This window comes from Ursus americanus, chromosome 31, assembly GCF_024610735.1.
Source record: "Ursus americanus isolate L20-20 chromosome 31, mUrsAme1.1.p, whole genome shotgun sequence".
Taxonomy (NCBI): domain Eukaryota; kingdom Metazoa; phylum Chordata; class Mammalia; order Carnivora; family Ursidae; genus Ursus; species Ursus americanus.
Window position 1 is genome coordinate 24,070,264 of NC_142157.1, and position 13,318 is coordinate 24,083,581.

General features: G+C 39.6%; 1 protein-coding gene across 1 annotated transcript in view; it reads left to right on the forward strand.

Annotated features, from left to right (window-relative positions):
- Window positions 1-13,318, forward strand: part of FAM107B (family with sequence similarity 107 member B) — a 234,473-nt gene that overhangs the window by 127,687 nt on the left and 93,468 nt on the right. The window lies entirely within an intron of this gene.

Below are 13,318 nucleotides of genomic sequence, written 5' to 3' on the forward strand. Positions count from 1 at the left end.
TAGAAGATACGTCTCATAGACATTCAGTACTGGGCCGTGGAGCACAGGGGAGTTAGATAGGGCTGAGAATCTTCCAGAATTAAAGACATGGATCCTCAGATGCAGGAGTCGAAAGAAGTCCTAAGCAAGATAACTAAAAGTAAGCCCTCATCTAGACATCTTCTAGTAAAAATGCAGAATAGAGTGCTAAGAGAATAAGAGAAAGCGACTGTCAATCTGGAATTTGAATCTCACTGTTATTGAAGTCTGAGGGTAAAATGAAGACAAAATATAAAGACATTTTTAGGCAAACAATGACAGCTTACTGTTAACAAACCAGGGCGGAAAGAGGAACTGGAGGAGTTCCAGGAAAAGGAAATTAAACCCGAAGGAAGATTGGAGATAAAACAATAAGAGGAACAGGGACGCCTGGGTGTCTCAGTCAGTTAAGCATCTGACTCTTGATTTCAGCTCGGGTCATGATCTCAGGGTTGTGGGATTGAGCACAGAGTCAGGCTCTGCACTCAGCGTGGAGTCTACTGGAGATTCTCTCTCTCCCTCTGCCCCTCCCCCTGCTTGTGCTCTAAATAAATAAATAAATAGATAAATAGATAAATAAATAAGTAAATAATTTTTTTGAAAGAAGATTACTTAAAAATAAGAGGAACAAGGAAATTAGTAAACATGAGGGCAAATGTAAATAACACTTGACTTTTTTTATTTTTTATTTTTTAAATTTTTTATTATGATATGTTAGTCATCAAACAGTACATCCTTAGTTTTTGATGTAGTGTTCCATGATTCATTGTTTGAGTACAACACCCAGTGCTCCATGTAATATGTGCCCTCCTTAATACCCACCAGCGACCTATCCCATTCCCCCACCCCCCTCGCCTCTGAAGCCCTCAGTTTGTTTCCCAGAGTCCATAGTCTCTCGTGATTCATTCCCCCTTCTGTTTACCCCCCCTTCATTCTTCCTATTTAAAATGAAACTGATGAGTTGGGAGAGAGGTAAATGAGTTAAGCTGAGAACTTGACTTTGCAGTGTTCAGTGCTTTGCTTTTCTACGATTCTTATTTTTAAGACAGGACACAATTACTTTGAGTTATTAAATAGTTCACATACTTTTCCTCCAAAAGGGCTGGAGACTTGTAGAGGAAAGGCAGAATATATTATAAGTGTAGTTCTGTGGGCATTTAATAGTAAATTTCTCTCCTTTCTCTCTATCTGAAATATGTACTTGGGCTGTTGTTTCCTTTTTTGGAGAGTAACAATATGGCAAAATCCTGAGAGCATAGCTGCTCTATCCTGAGCGGGCATGAGCTGCTGCTCTTGTGAGTTCAGTATCAGAGGGACAGCCAGATGAGCTGTGAAGGTAGCCGAGCTTGAAGCAGAAGCAGCGTCTAGTACCTAGATATGTTCCAAGATGTGTCCAAGTGAGTTGTGTGAAATAGGACATCAGAATGTATTTTTGCATGGAAGTGATACTATAGGTAACGGTATTATTTCTAGTCCTGGTTTAAAGATGAGCTCATCTTGCACCTGAATCAGAATTAACTATCATGTATAACAATGTTTAACTAGGAAATACATGCCAAGTTCTAACTAGGGAGGTCTGAAGTTTCTCTGAATCTTAGAGCAGCACGTAAGATGGTGCCATGGATGGGTGTGTGTTAAAATATACATAACATAAAATTTACCATTTTAACCACTATTATGTGTACAGTTCAGTGGCAGTAAGTATATTAATACTGTTGTGCAGCCGTCACACCTCCCATCTCCAGATATTATCCCAAACTGACACTCTGTACCCACTAGACACTAACTCCCCGTTACCACCTCCTCCCAGCCCCCCGCACCCACCATTCCACTTTCTGTCTCTCTGAGTTTGACTAGTGTAGATACCTCATGTAAATGGAATCATACAGTTTTTGTCCTTTTGTGTCTGGCTGATTTCACTCAGCATGATAGTGTCAAAGTTCATCCATGTTGTAGTTGGTACCAGAGTTTCATTACTTTTAAAGGCTGAAGAATATTCTATTGTCTGTATAGACCACATTTTTATCTATTCATCCATTAATGGACACTTGGGTTGTTTCCACCTTTTGGCAATTGTGAATAGTGCTGCTGGGAACACGGGTGTACAAATATCGGAGTTTCTGCTTTCAGTTCCTTTGAGTATCCATGCAGAAGTGAAGTTGCTAGATCATATATTTAATCTGCGTTAAATGTTAAAGTACCGTACTGTTTTCTGCGGCAGCTGCCCATTTTACATTCCCTCCAGCAAGGCACAAGGGTTCCAGTTTCTCCCCCTCCCCACCAACACTTGTTATTATCTGTTTTTCTCATAATAGCCATCCTTTGGGTGTGAAGTGGCAACTGACATTTTGAGTGAAACAATGCTTTGCTGTGTGGGGCTGTCTCTTACATGGCAGGAGGTAATGTCCCAGCCACTCCCCAGCCCACTCACTGGAGACCCACTGGCAGAGAATATTGATTTTTTTTTTTAAAGATTTTATTTATGTATTTGACAGAGAGAGAGAGAGCACAAGCAGGGAGAGTGGCAGGTAGAGGGAGAAGGAGAAGCAGGCTCCCTGCTGAGCAGAGAGTCCCATGTGGGACTCCATCCCAGGACCTGGGATCATGACCCAAGCCGAGTTGCTTAAGCAACTGAGTCACACAGGTGCCCTGAGAGTATTGATTTTTTGTTTTCAAAAGTAGTGAGTAACAGCTAAAATCTCTGTTTAGTTCTTTTAGCCTTAGCGGGGTGGCTTGAAGTCTAACGGGGCAGGCATAGCTCAGAGTCAGCCCAGAGGCTATGGGCAGAATTTATGCAGAGAAATTCTCTCTCCTGCTTTCCTTTCTCAGATTTCTCCCCTTCAATTTCTAGCTCCCCCACCTCTGTCCTCTGGTTCTTTGGGCCAGAAAGACTGCAGCTGTCTATTCAAGTTTTAGCTACCTTCCCCCTCTCCATCACCCCAAAGGCACCATCTGACTTCAGGCTAAACGCTGTGAAAGGGGGAAACTCAGCTAGTGCCTTTCCTTTCCCAGATGGAGACCCCTCAGCAAGTTCTGCCTGCTTTTTGGTTGCTCACCAAGCCTTCAGGTAGTTGTTGGTTTGGGATTTTCTTTGAAGTTTACTGTTGTTCTCACTGGGAGATGTGACTCCACCATTCCCAGACGCAGAGCCTTATTGGCTCTCTCACTACCCACTCTCATCCTCTTGAAAAGCTGCTACGCTGTGTGAGTCATCCCAGCTTGTCTGCCTAGTATCCAGACTTTGGACACAGAGCACATATTTTGAAATCTTAATAGCTATTTTGTATGATTTTAGAAATCAATAACAATACCTTTAAAGTGTAATTCAATTATAGAAATATTTCCTTACTTCCGGGCATGTGAGCTGAGGCTTCAAATCTTTCAACTCATTTCATTTCTCCCCTAACTTCTATTTTTGCTCCACAAAACGGCACAATGATTGGCCCGGAAAATTTCTTGCTGTGTTGGAAGTAGAAGAAATACGAGGTTAATACTGCAAATCAATATTTTCTCTGGCTGCCTTGTGAAGAAACGTTGTCAGGTTTTGGATTGGAAAATTAGAATTCTGAGATTTGGGGGCTTAATTGGGGATTTGTCTGCGTTTACCCATTTATTCATTTGCTCAACAAATATTTGCTAGAGCTTTTTTATGTATTATTTAATTGCATTTGTTTAGTGGAAGCTAATTTAGTAATTTATGGATCAGGGATTAGCTGGTCAGTTCATGCTTTCATTCATCAGTAAATTAACTCATAAATTTAATTGAGTTAATTTATGAATCCATCAATGAGAAAATGTAATTCATCAACGAGCTCCTAAGGAATTCCTATTCTAAGGCACTGCAAGATCTCATCGTGCCTTCTGAAATATCGAGTTGATTGTTTTGCTTGGGCTGGTGTTGGCATCATCCTATCTTCTTCCATTATTATTTGAGAGCTGGGAGCCCACATGTAGTATGCACATAGACTCTCTGACAGTATAAAGTAAAGCTTCTTTTTCTGTTGGTCAGTGTCACAATTAAAGATCTGTCTAGATCACCCGTGATCTCTTGAAGGGAGCCTTCATTCACTCAGGTGTTTTGACTAGCCGTATGATTTTAAATCGGTTGTTTATTCCTGAACATGGGCCTCCAGCTCTTCTCTGAACCCCTTCCCTCCCTGGCCCTTCTTGTCCTGCACCCCCTTGTCTCTATCCTCCACTGGCCAGGCTCTCCATCCCTCTGCTGTCTTCTCTGTGGATCCCCGCTCTCTTTCCTCTCCCGGCCTTTGTTCAAACCCATCCTTTACCTAAGAAAAAGTTAGTTTTGGATTTCCTTTATGTAATAACTTTTATATGCAGATCTCAGAATTCTATGGAGGGGATTCTGGTTCTTATGGTGAGGAATCTGCACTTTTCTTCATGGGCATATGACCTGCGTAGTCGGATAGGGACCTGAACTTAGAAGGGTCCTGCCCTGGGCTTCATGCAATGCCGTGGGCCTCTTGAAATGCTTCATCACTTTTTTTTTTTTTAAACAAGGGGCCACGTATTTTCATTTTGCACTGGACCCTACAATGTATGTAGCCAGTCTTGCATTAGAAGTGCTCAGTGGGTCAGGGGTTGTGTGATTCACTAGGGAGGGAAAAGGGACAATCAGGGGTATTTGTAATGTTAGCAGGGTGGGGAACCAGGACAATGTGGAAGGAGGAAAGACGGGATCATCTGTCAGTAGTGTTCTCCTTGCCCTGGGAATCTCCTTAAATCGCAAGGATGGAGATGAAGGGCATGGTGGTAGCTCTCTTGTAATTCAATCAGGGAACCATTCACAGGATCATAGTCAATTCTGATCTACTCTTGAGGAATCCCTGCCAAATGCTAGAAAGGAATTTATGTCTAAAAAAAGAATTGATTCTAAAAGCCCTGCCACAGAATTCACACACTGGCTCATCTCTTCCATCTAAGCAGGTTACTTAATATAAAAGACAAACTTATCCCAGGAACCCCAAGTTTATCCCAGTCTGTCCCATGAGCAAAGAGTTGTCCTGAAAAAATTAGAGGTAGCATTTTTACGGATGCTGACTATAAAGAGATGCTGAGGTGGTTCAGGAAGCAAATCCTGGGAGAGTTACCTGGGGAGAGGATCGCGACGCGGACCTGTTGAAGAGGTGCTAGGATGTTGCACAGACGGAACACGAGGAAAAACATTGAGATTCATATGTGGGAAGGAAACAGAGGAACACATGTGAGATCATTGCAAACCGTCCCAGAAAAAAGATATTGTCTGTGTTGATCTAAGTAGAAAGGTCTTTGTAATAATCTGTATGACAAACAGGATGAGGGGCAGAGTTGAGATCGCAAATTCATGCCTTTCTGTGTCCTTCTGTTCAGTTGTTTTGTTGGTTCTCAGTAAGTGTTAAATAATAATAAAAATCCATCGGGTAAACCGTTTCAGACAGACTAGACCCTATTAAATTTCAGAGAATTTCAAACCAGAGCATTCAAAGACCATTTGCTGAAGTTCTTTGCTTTGTCTTTTTTTCTTTTTCATTTTATTTGAAGTTCTTTCTTTTAATACACAGATTGGACTGCCCTTGAAGAGAGTTCATTTCAAAACACAGTTTTGAAAATGGGGACTGAGTAAACGACACGTTTGTAAAATTTAACTCTGCGTAGGTGCATTGTTTTATTGTTTCGTTATCGGGATTCTTTGGGAGCAATGGTCATTTGTAGGCAATCACATATTGTGCTAATGACTACTATGGTCAGCCTTGCAAGTCAGATATTTTTCTGCAAATCTTTTTTCACTGAATCTTTTAACACTGAGGAGGAAGTGATGGTGTATTGAACTCAACAACCAAGTTTTAACTTTGCATATGGGGCAAAAAGTGCTAAATTTCATACAAACTGCTGACGTGAGCAGAAGTGCGTTTTGCATGTTTTCTTTAAAGTCTTGATTATTACCCTGAGCTTGCGGTATGGAGAACAGGAAATTCTGCAGCCAAGGAAACCCCTATCCATATGCAACATCCTGAGGAAGGAGATAAAGCTCCATCAAAGAGTTTCACCATCAGACATGTTGTTCATTTACAGTGAAACCTCAAAGAATGTATCTTATGTGTTTTCATGTATCTTGGGTAGAAAAGATTATTTGCACTTCTGCAATTTATGTGCTGTTTAATATTAATACTCAATTTAAAAGTGAATTTAAAAGTCATGATTTTTCCTCAAGTTTATGAATCTCGTTTTGCAATATATAATGCCGATACATTTCTAAAAATCACTTTAAAGGCTTTTCAATTAATCTTTGGTCCCATTTAAAACATTTAAATTACAGTTATATTTTTACTGTTTATGTATTTAGCTTTATTTCTCAGTCCTTCCCTTGTCTCTGTAACACCAAAATCTTCCCAAAACTTACTTACATAATATAGATCTAATACATATAATATGATAATATATAAATTACACGAATAATCTTAAAATCTTCTAAATTTTTTATACTGTTTACAAACTGGGTTTTACCTTGTTAAATTAAAAATCATAAGTCTAAATCAATTATCTATGCTAATTATTCTTTTAAACAATACAAACATTTCAAATACAAGGTACACAAAATTTAACAAAAAAATTATAAATACTATGAGTTATACTTACATAATTATCATTGGACTTAGTTCTAAGCGGGCCTGGGGTTAAAATAAATGTATCCACCTAGGAACCCATTACAGTATCCCACATTGATGTCATTTTTCTTTCCAAGTTTTTTTTTCTAAGTATTTGGGGAATGTTGTTCCAAGGAAGTGGAATTTCCATTCCAGGTGCATTGGGGTGAACTTCTCAGAGGCTGACCACGCATAAACTAGAGAGACAGGCCTGGGTGTGAAATGAAAAACTACAGACGTTCAGCATAATTTTTCTCACCAATAAACTGCTATATTAAGCCTTAAAAAAAAAAAAGAGGTGAATTCACATCATATAAAACTAACCAATTGAAAATAAAAAATCGTCAGCATTTAGTACATTTACACACTTGTACTTACTTTACGTGACGTACTTACGCTTTCATACTTACACCCTTGTACAACCATGTCTTTTATTTAGATCTAAAACTTTTTCATCACTAGAAACAAAGTCCTGTATTCACAAACAGTTACTCCCCATTACTCGCTACCCTTGGCCCCGGGTAACCACCATCTGTTCTTTATTTTTATGCATTTACCTATTCTGGACATTTCATATAAATGGAATCTACAATATGTGAACTTGTGGTCTTTTTTTTTTTTTCACTTAACATGATGTTTTTAAAGTTCATCCATGTTGTAGCATGTGCCAGTCCTTTTTTCTTTTAATGGTTGAATAATATCCTATTGTGTGAATATACCACAATTTGTGTATTAATTCCTCCACGATAGACATTTGTGTTGTTTCTACGTTTGACTATTGCAAATAATGCTGTGATGAATGTGCCTGTACATGCATCTGTGTGGATACCTGTTTTCAATTCCTTGGGGTACATACCTAGGAGCGGAATTGCTGGGTCATGTGGTGATTCTATGTTTAGATTTTTGAAGAACCACCAGACTGTTTTCCATGGCAGCTGAACCATTTTACACCCCCACTGGTAACATATGTGTATTCCAATTTCTCTGTATTTTCACCAGCACTTGCTAATTTCCATTTAAAAATACATATAGCCATCCTAGTGGGAGAGACTTGATATCTTACTGTGGTTTGGGTTTGCATTTCAAATGACTAATAATGTTTGAAACTTTTTTATTAATGGCTTCTGCCACCATGGACTCCTAGTCAATGTCCTACATATGCTCTAGGTCCCCTGAATTCATGCTTATTCTTTTCTAATTACTCTCAATTGTGTCCTCTGATTAAGTCCAATGATGCCATGTGAACTTTCCTCCAAACCCCAATTCTGTTCCCCCTCTTTGCTTCACAACCTATTTGGATTCAACCAATCTGTTTAATGTAGTTTTATACTCTGAATTCTTTGTGCATTCTTTCTATCTGGCAGAGCTGCTATGTTAAGCAGATAGTTGGATGACATCCTTCAGATTCTGCATGTCCCTGCTGTCTGTTTGGCTATGTGATCAATTTCTACAGTCATGCTAATTATAATATTCTAAATATAATATTAAATATATTGGGAGGTAGGACATTTTGGACTGTGATAAAAATATTTTTCGTAGAATCAGATTGCCATACTTTACATATTAATAACCATTCATTTAGGAAATTTTCCTTTTGAATCATATGACCACAATTTAGACTACAGTTTTTGAGTAATAGCAATTTATCTAAATTGCCTGGGTGATAATTGGTGCCTTCTTGGTAAATTTCCTTGCTGAAGCTCACCTTCAGGCCATGTCACATCTAATTAGGGGTGTCTTGTGGGGAGAAAGGTGCTGATGAGAACAGGGATCATAGGCAATTGGTAGAGAAGAAAAATCTGTAAGTGAGGATTTATAATGTGATGGCTGAGAGACAGAGCAAGGTACAAACAAGTCAAAATTTGATCTGGGAGCAGATCAAAAACGAATTCAGAGGCCAATGATCATGAGCTCAGTGGCACTTTTTATGCACAGCCCAAAGAGCTTTGAGGAGATACACAAAGACTGACAAGTCACCTAAAGCTATAAAAGGATCCATCCCAAATGCCACCATCTGTTTCCACGAAAGTCAGGTCCAATGATAACTGTGACCCCAAATGAGAAACCAAATAGCAGAAATGTTGGAAGAGAATATGGACTTTTGTATCTAAATTTCAAGATTAACAACTCTTGGATACAATACAATTGAAAACTCTAAATTGCCATTCAAATCTAAAACTGCATTGTTTTTATTGTTTCCGTAATGAATTGTATATTGAAGACAGAGGAGAGGGGAGGGGGATCTTGGTTAATTCATGCTACAAGAAGAGTGTTGTATAAATCCAAGGCCACCCAGAGACTGGCAGTGGCTAGCAGTGGCCAGCAGTGACCAGCCCTCAAAACACTAAATAAAATCATCACCATAACAGGAGATTGCTTTTTCTCTTCTCTTCTGCTTTGCTAGCTTCAAAACAACTGCTGTCTTAAAAGAGTCCCAAGTGTACTTTTGGGGACCCTGTGTCCCCAGCCTCCCCTTGGCCCTAATGAGAGAGGAGGATGTGCTTTGCTTTGATGTACGGCTGTAGGTTTTCTAATGAGGGAGGCAAGAGATCAGATTCCATTAGGACGTCTCCTTTTAAGCCTTGATTATTCAGCAACCCTGTTGAAATTAGCTGTTCATTCATCCCTGAGCAGCTGCATGCAGGGTTGGACGATTTTGCTTGTAGTGTCAAACTGAGTGGGTCTGAGCTAAAGCACTCCTGAATATTTATTTAATTCAATTATTCCTCTGTGCCGACTTTTTTCTCACTCTAAGCAATAGCACTAGATCGTGAAACTAGAATTTCACCATAAAAATGACCAAGAAATTTGATCTGGATTGTCAGCCACAGCTCGGTTCTCACATGAAGCAAATCCTTTCTGTCCCTTATGCCTGCTTCTCTTCCATGCGACATTAATGCCTATTTCGGGGCATCATGTCACAGCTGCAAAGCAGGGCTGGTCCCTCCTGTTTGCCTGTTCTTATGAGCTCCCTGCAGGGCTGCCAAAACAGTCATATTTATGACTGTCAGGCCCTGACTGGAGTGGTTACAAAGTCCTTTTTTTCAGAACGGGGGCCAAGTTTTGCTCCCTGTTCTGGGAGGTGTGTAGAGCTCCAGAAGGCGTCAGAGAGTCAAAGAAGAAGGAATGAAGGATGACTCTGACACAGGGCAGAGATTTAGTGCCAGGCTGGAAAATTGGCAAGGCTAGAAGAGATTCACACACACACACACACACACACACGGAAGTGACATTCTGATCAACAGAATTATTGTCGTGCATCAAGGGCAATGGGCCACCAGGAACAAATGTTTCTTACTCTTGAATACTTGCTGATCAAGATAGTGAACTTTTTTATGTATGTGCTTTGGGTTTATAAGAGCTCTGTGTTACTGATTTAACAGTTCCGCCAGCCTGTGTTCTTCTCCCCACATCGTCCGCTGCTTGAGTTACTTTACTACATTTGTCATACGTGCAGTGTGTCCCAAATATTGAAAACTACCCAGGGACCTTCAAGCTCCTTGGGAGTTGACCCTCATAGTTTTTTGTTTGTTTGTTTGTTTGTTTGTTTTTTACTTTGAGATAAAGTGGGCTAAACAACTCCTTGGCCCAGCAGGAGCTGGCTCCACCATTTCTTCTCCAGTCTTTTCAAACCATGTTGGGATTCTTCCATACTTCTCACATCTCCTGATGGGTTTCATGGTTGTATTTATTATTCTTATGACCACTAGATTGCTGGCCTTGTTAGTAGGTCTCTTTCAGCCTGTCCACTGGTTATTTTAATGATCCTGTACGCATTTTCTGAATTGGGTACCAGCTTCACCAGCCTCTACATTGTTTAATGTTTGCTTGGAACCATTTGGGACTAAGGACCGTGGTAGTCGATGACACGGGCAACTGACATTTTACAATACTCCATTACTCAGAAGGATGCTTTCTAACTATGTTGGCAAGTTCATTAAAAATGTAGTGTCCTCAGCAATGTTGAATGTTAATACTAAGAAAGGTGAGTTTGACATTTTTGTTAAACAATAGAAGTATGAAGGGAAATGGACTGTTTTATATGCCTCTAAAACGCAAAGCCCAATTGTGAGATATTTAGTTTGGAGTCTGAACCTATCATCATCCTTCACATGTCTTTGTGTTGCTTTTGTGCCCATCTCCACATCTCTGGGCTGCCCATTCTCCTTGGGATGTCTGTGCCTTTCCTGTAGTAGATACCCTTTTAACGAATATCCAGTTAGCACCTCATGGATGAACTGTCACTAAATTCTTCCTGCAAAATGTACAGGGCCAGTCCCATGGCATGCTAGACTCTTGGAGCTGAGAGGCTGTTTTTCACACACTTCTGCTTTTACTGATTGAGTTGTTTGCTTACTGAGAGTAAGATGTGTTTGTTCCAAACTCGTTTACGCCTGACATACTTATTATTGTAATACTGTAATATAATTAAACATTAAATAAGTCAAAAACACATGAGTGCCAAAAGAAAGAGGGTTATTATTATGAAAATCAAATGAAATGCTTGGAAAAGAATGAAGATGAGCTGCTTAAAACAAATGGCTGTCAAATTAGGTGTGGACAAGAGAATCATATAGGACGAGCCAAGTAGTAAAAATCAAGAAGTCTTCTTTACTCAGATTGCTTTGCAATTCTTTTCACGTTCTTGCTCCCATTTGAAGAAACAAATTGGAAATTGTGTTGTTAATGCATTGTAGGTGTGATTTGTGTGGGGGGGAAAAAAGGGAACTCCAATTGGAAGGCTTACATTTAGAAGGAAAACTTGTGTTATACGCAAGTAATGAATCATGGAACATTACATCAAAAACTAGGGATGTACTGTATGGTGACTAACATAACATAATAAAAAATTATTATAAAAAAAAAAGAAGGAAAACTTGACCCTACAATCAAGTCAAGGAGTAAACAAATGCCCGATACATGTTTACATTAAATTAAATGTGTAAAGCAAAGATTATTTTTATATGATTTTCTGCACATAACTGACCATCTATCTGAATCAATAGCCAATAAGAGACTTCCTAGTGTACATATCCTTTAAGATACTTCTTACATGCACTATCCTTCTGGAAGCTTCCTCTGACTCTCCTCTCCAGGCTGGATTAAAAATCCCTTGTCCTTCACATGAAAAAATGTTCAACATCATTGGCCATCAGGGAAATTCAAATCAAAACCACATTGAGATACCACCTTACACCAATTAGAATGGCAAAAATTGACAAGGCAAGAAACAACAAATGTTGGAGAGGATGTGGAGAAAGGGGAACCCTCTTACACTGTTGGTGGAAATGCAAGTTGGTATAGCCACTTTGGAAAACAGTGTGGAGGTTCCTCGAAAAGTTAAAAATAGGGCTACCCTATGACCCAGCAATTGCACTTCTAGGTATTTACCCCCAAGATACAGATGTAATGAAAAGAAGGGCCATATGCACCTCAATGTTCACAGCAGCAATGTCCACAATAGCTCAACTGTGGAAGGAGCCCAGATTGCCCTTCAGCAGAAGAATGGATAAAGAAGATGTGGTTCATATATACAATGGAGAATTACTCAGCCATCAGAAAGGATGATTACCAAACATTTGCATCAGCATGGATGGAACTGGAGGGGATTATGCTAAGTGAAATAAGTCAAGCAGAGGAAGACAATTATCATATGGTTTCACTTATATGTGGAACATAAGGAATAGCAGGGAGGACATTAGGAGAAGGAAGGGAAGAATGAAGGAGGGGAAAAGAGGGGGAGACAAACCATGAGAGACTATGGACTCTGGGAAACAAACTGGCTTCAGAGGGGAGGGAGGTGGGGGATTGGGATAGGCCGGTGATGGGTATTAAGGAGGGCACATATTGCATGGAGCACTGGGTGTAATACACAAACAATGAATCATGGAACACTACATCAAAAGCTAATGATGTACTGTATGGTGACTAACATATCATAAAAAAAAAAAATCCCTTGTCCTAGCTTCCAGCTGTTTGTCCATCACAGCATTTTATTACTTCATAACTGGTTTGCTTAATTGTCTCTCTCCTCCACTGAACCGTGAGCTTGCTGAGGGCAATGAACTCATTTGGAATATTCTCCATATTTTTATTTAATATTATTAAAATACTCTCATTTTAATATTCTTCTGAAACACTGCATGATCTCCGTGTGGATGGTTCATTACAGGTGTTTATGAAATAACCAAGATAAAAAACCAAGGTATTACTTTATGAAAAAGTTTTGTGGGTAGAAGGGGATCGTTTCTCTGGTATTTAAGATGTATTACGTGTTGAGATTGAAGAGAAACTTGGGGATCACAAAGCAACTTGAATGTATTTTACTGTTTGTGTGCGTTGTCTTGACACATCTCTTCACTGTGGGATATTTTTGTATGTATTTTTCACCCTGCAGGATTTTCCTCCTCTTTTCCTCTCCATGTGCTATACTCCTTCCAGCAGCTAACAAGCAAATTGCAGCACAGGGCTGGTGCCACCCCACATCAGCTGGGAAAACCTCAAAGAACCTGAATCCTTCCATTTCAAATATAGTTTATTCTCCTTCTCTCTTCCCCAACTTCAAATCAACATATGCTTCTAGTCTGGAAATCTAGGGGAGTTCTCAAGGCCATGTATCTGTTTCCTTTAATAGACTTGTAGCCTAATTAAGCTAAGTA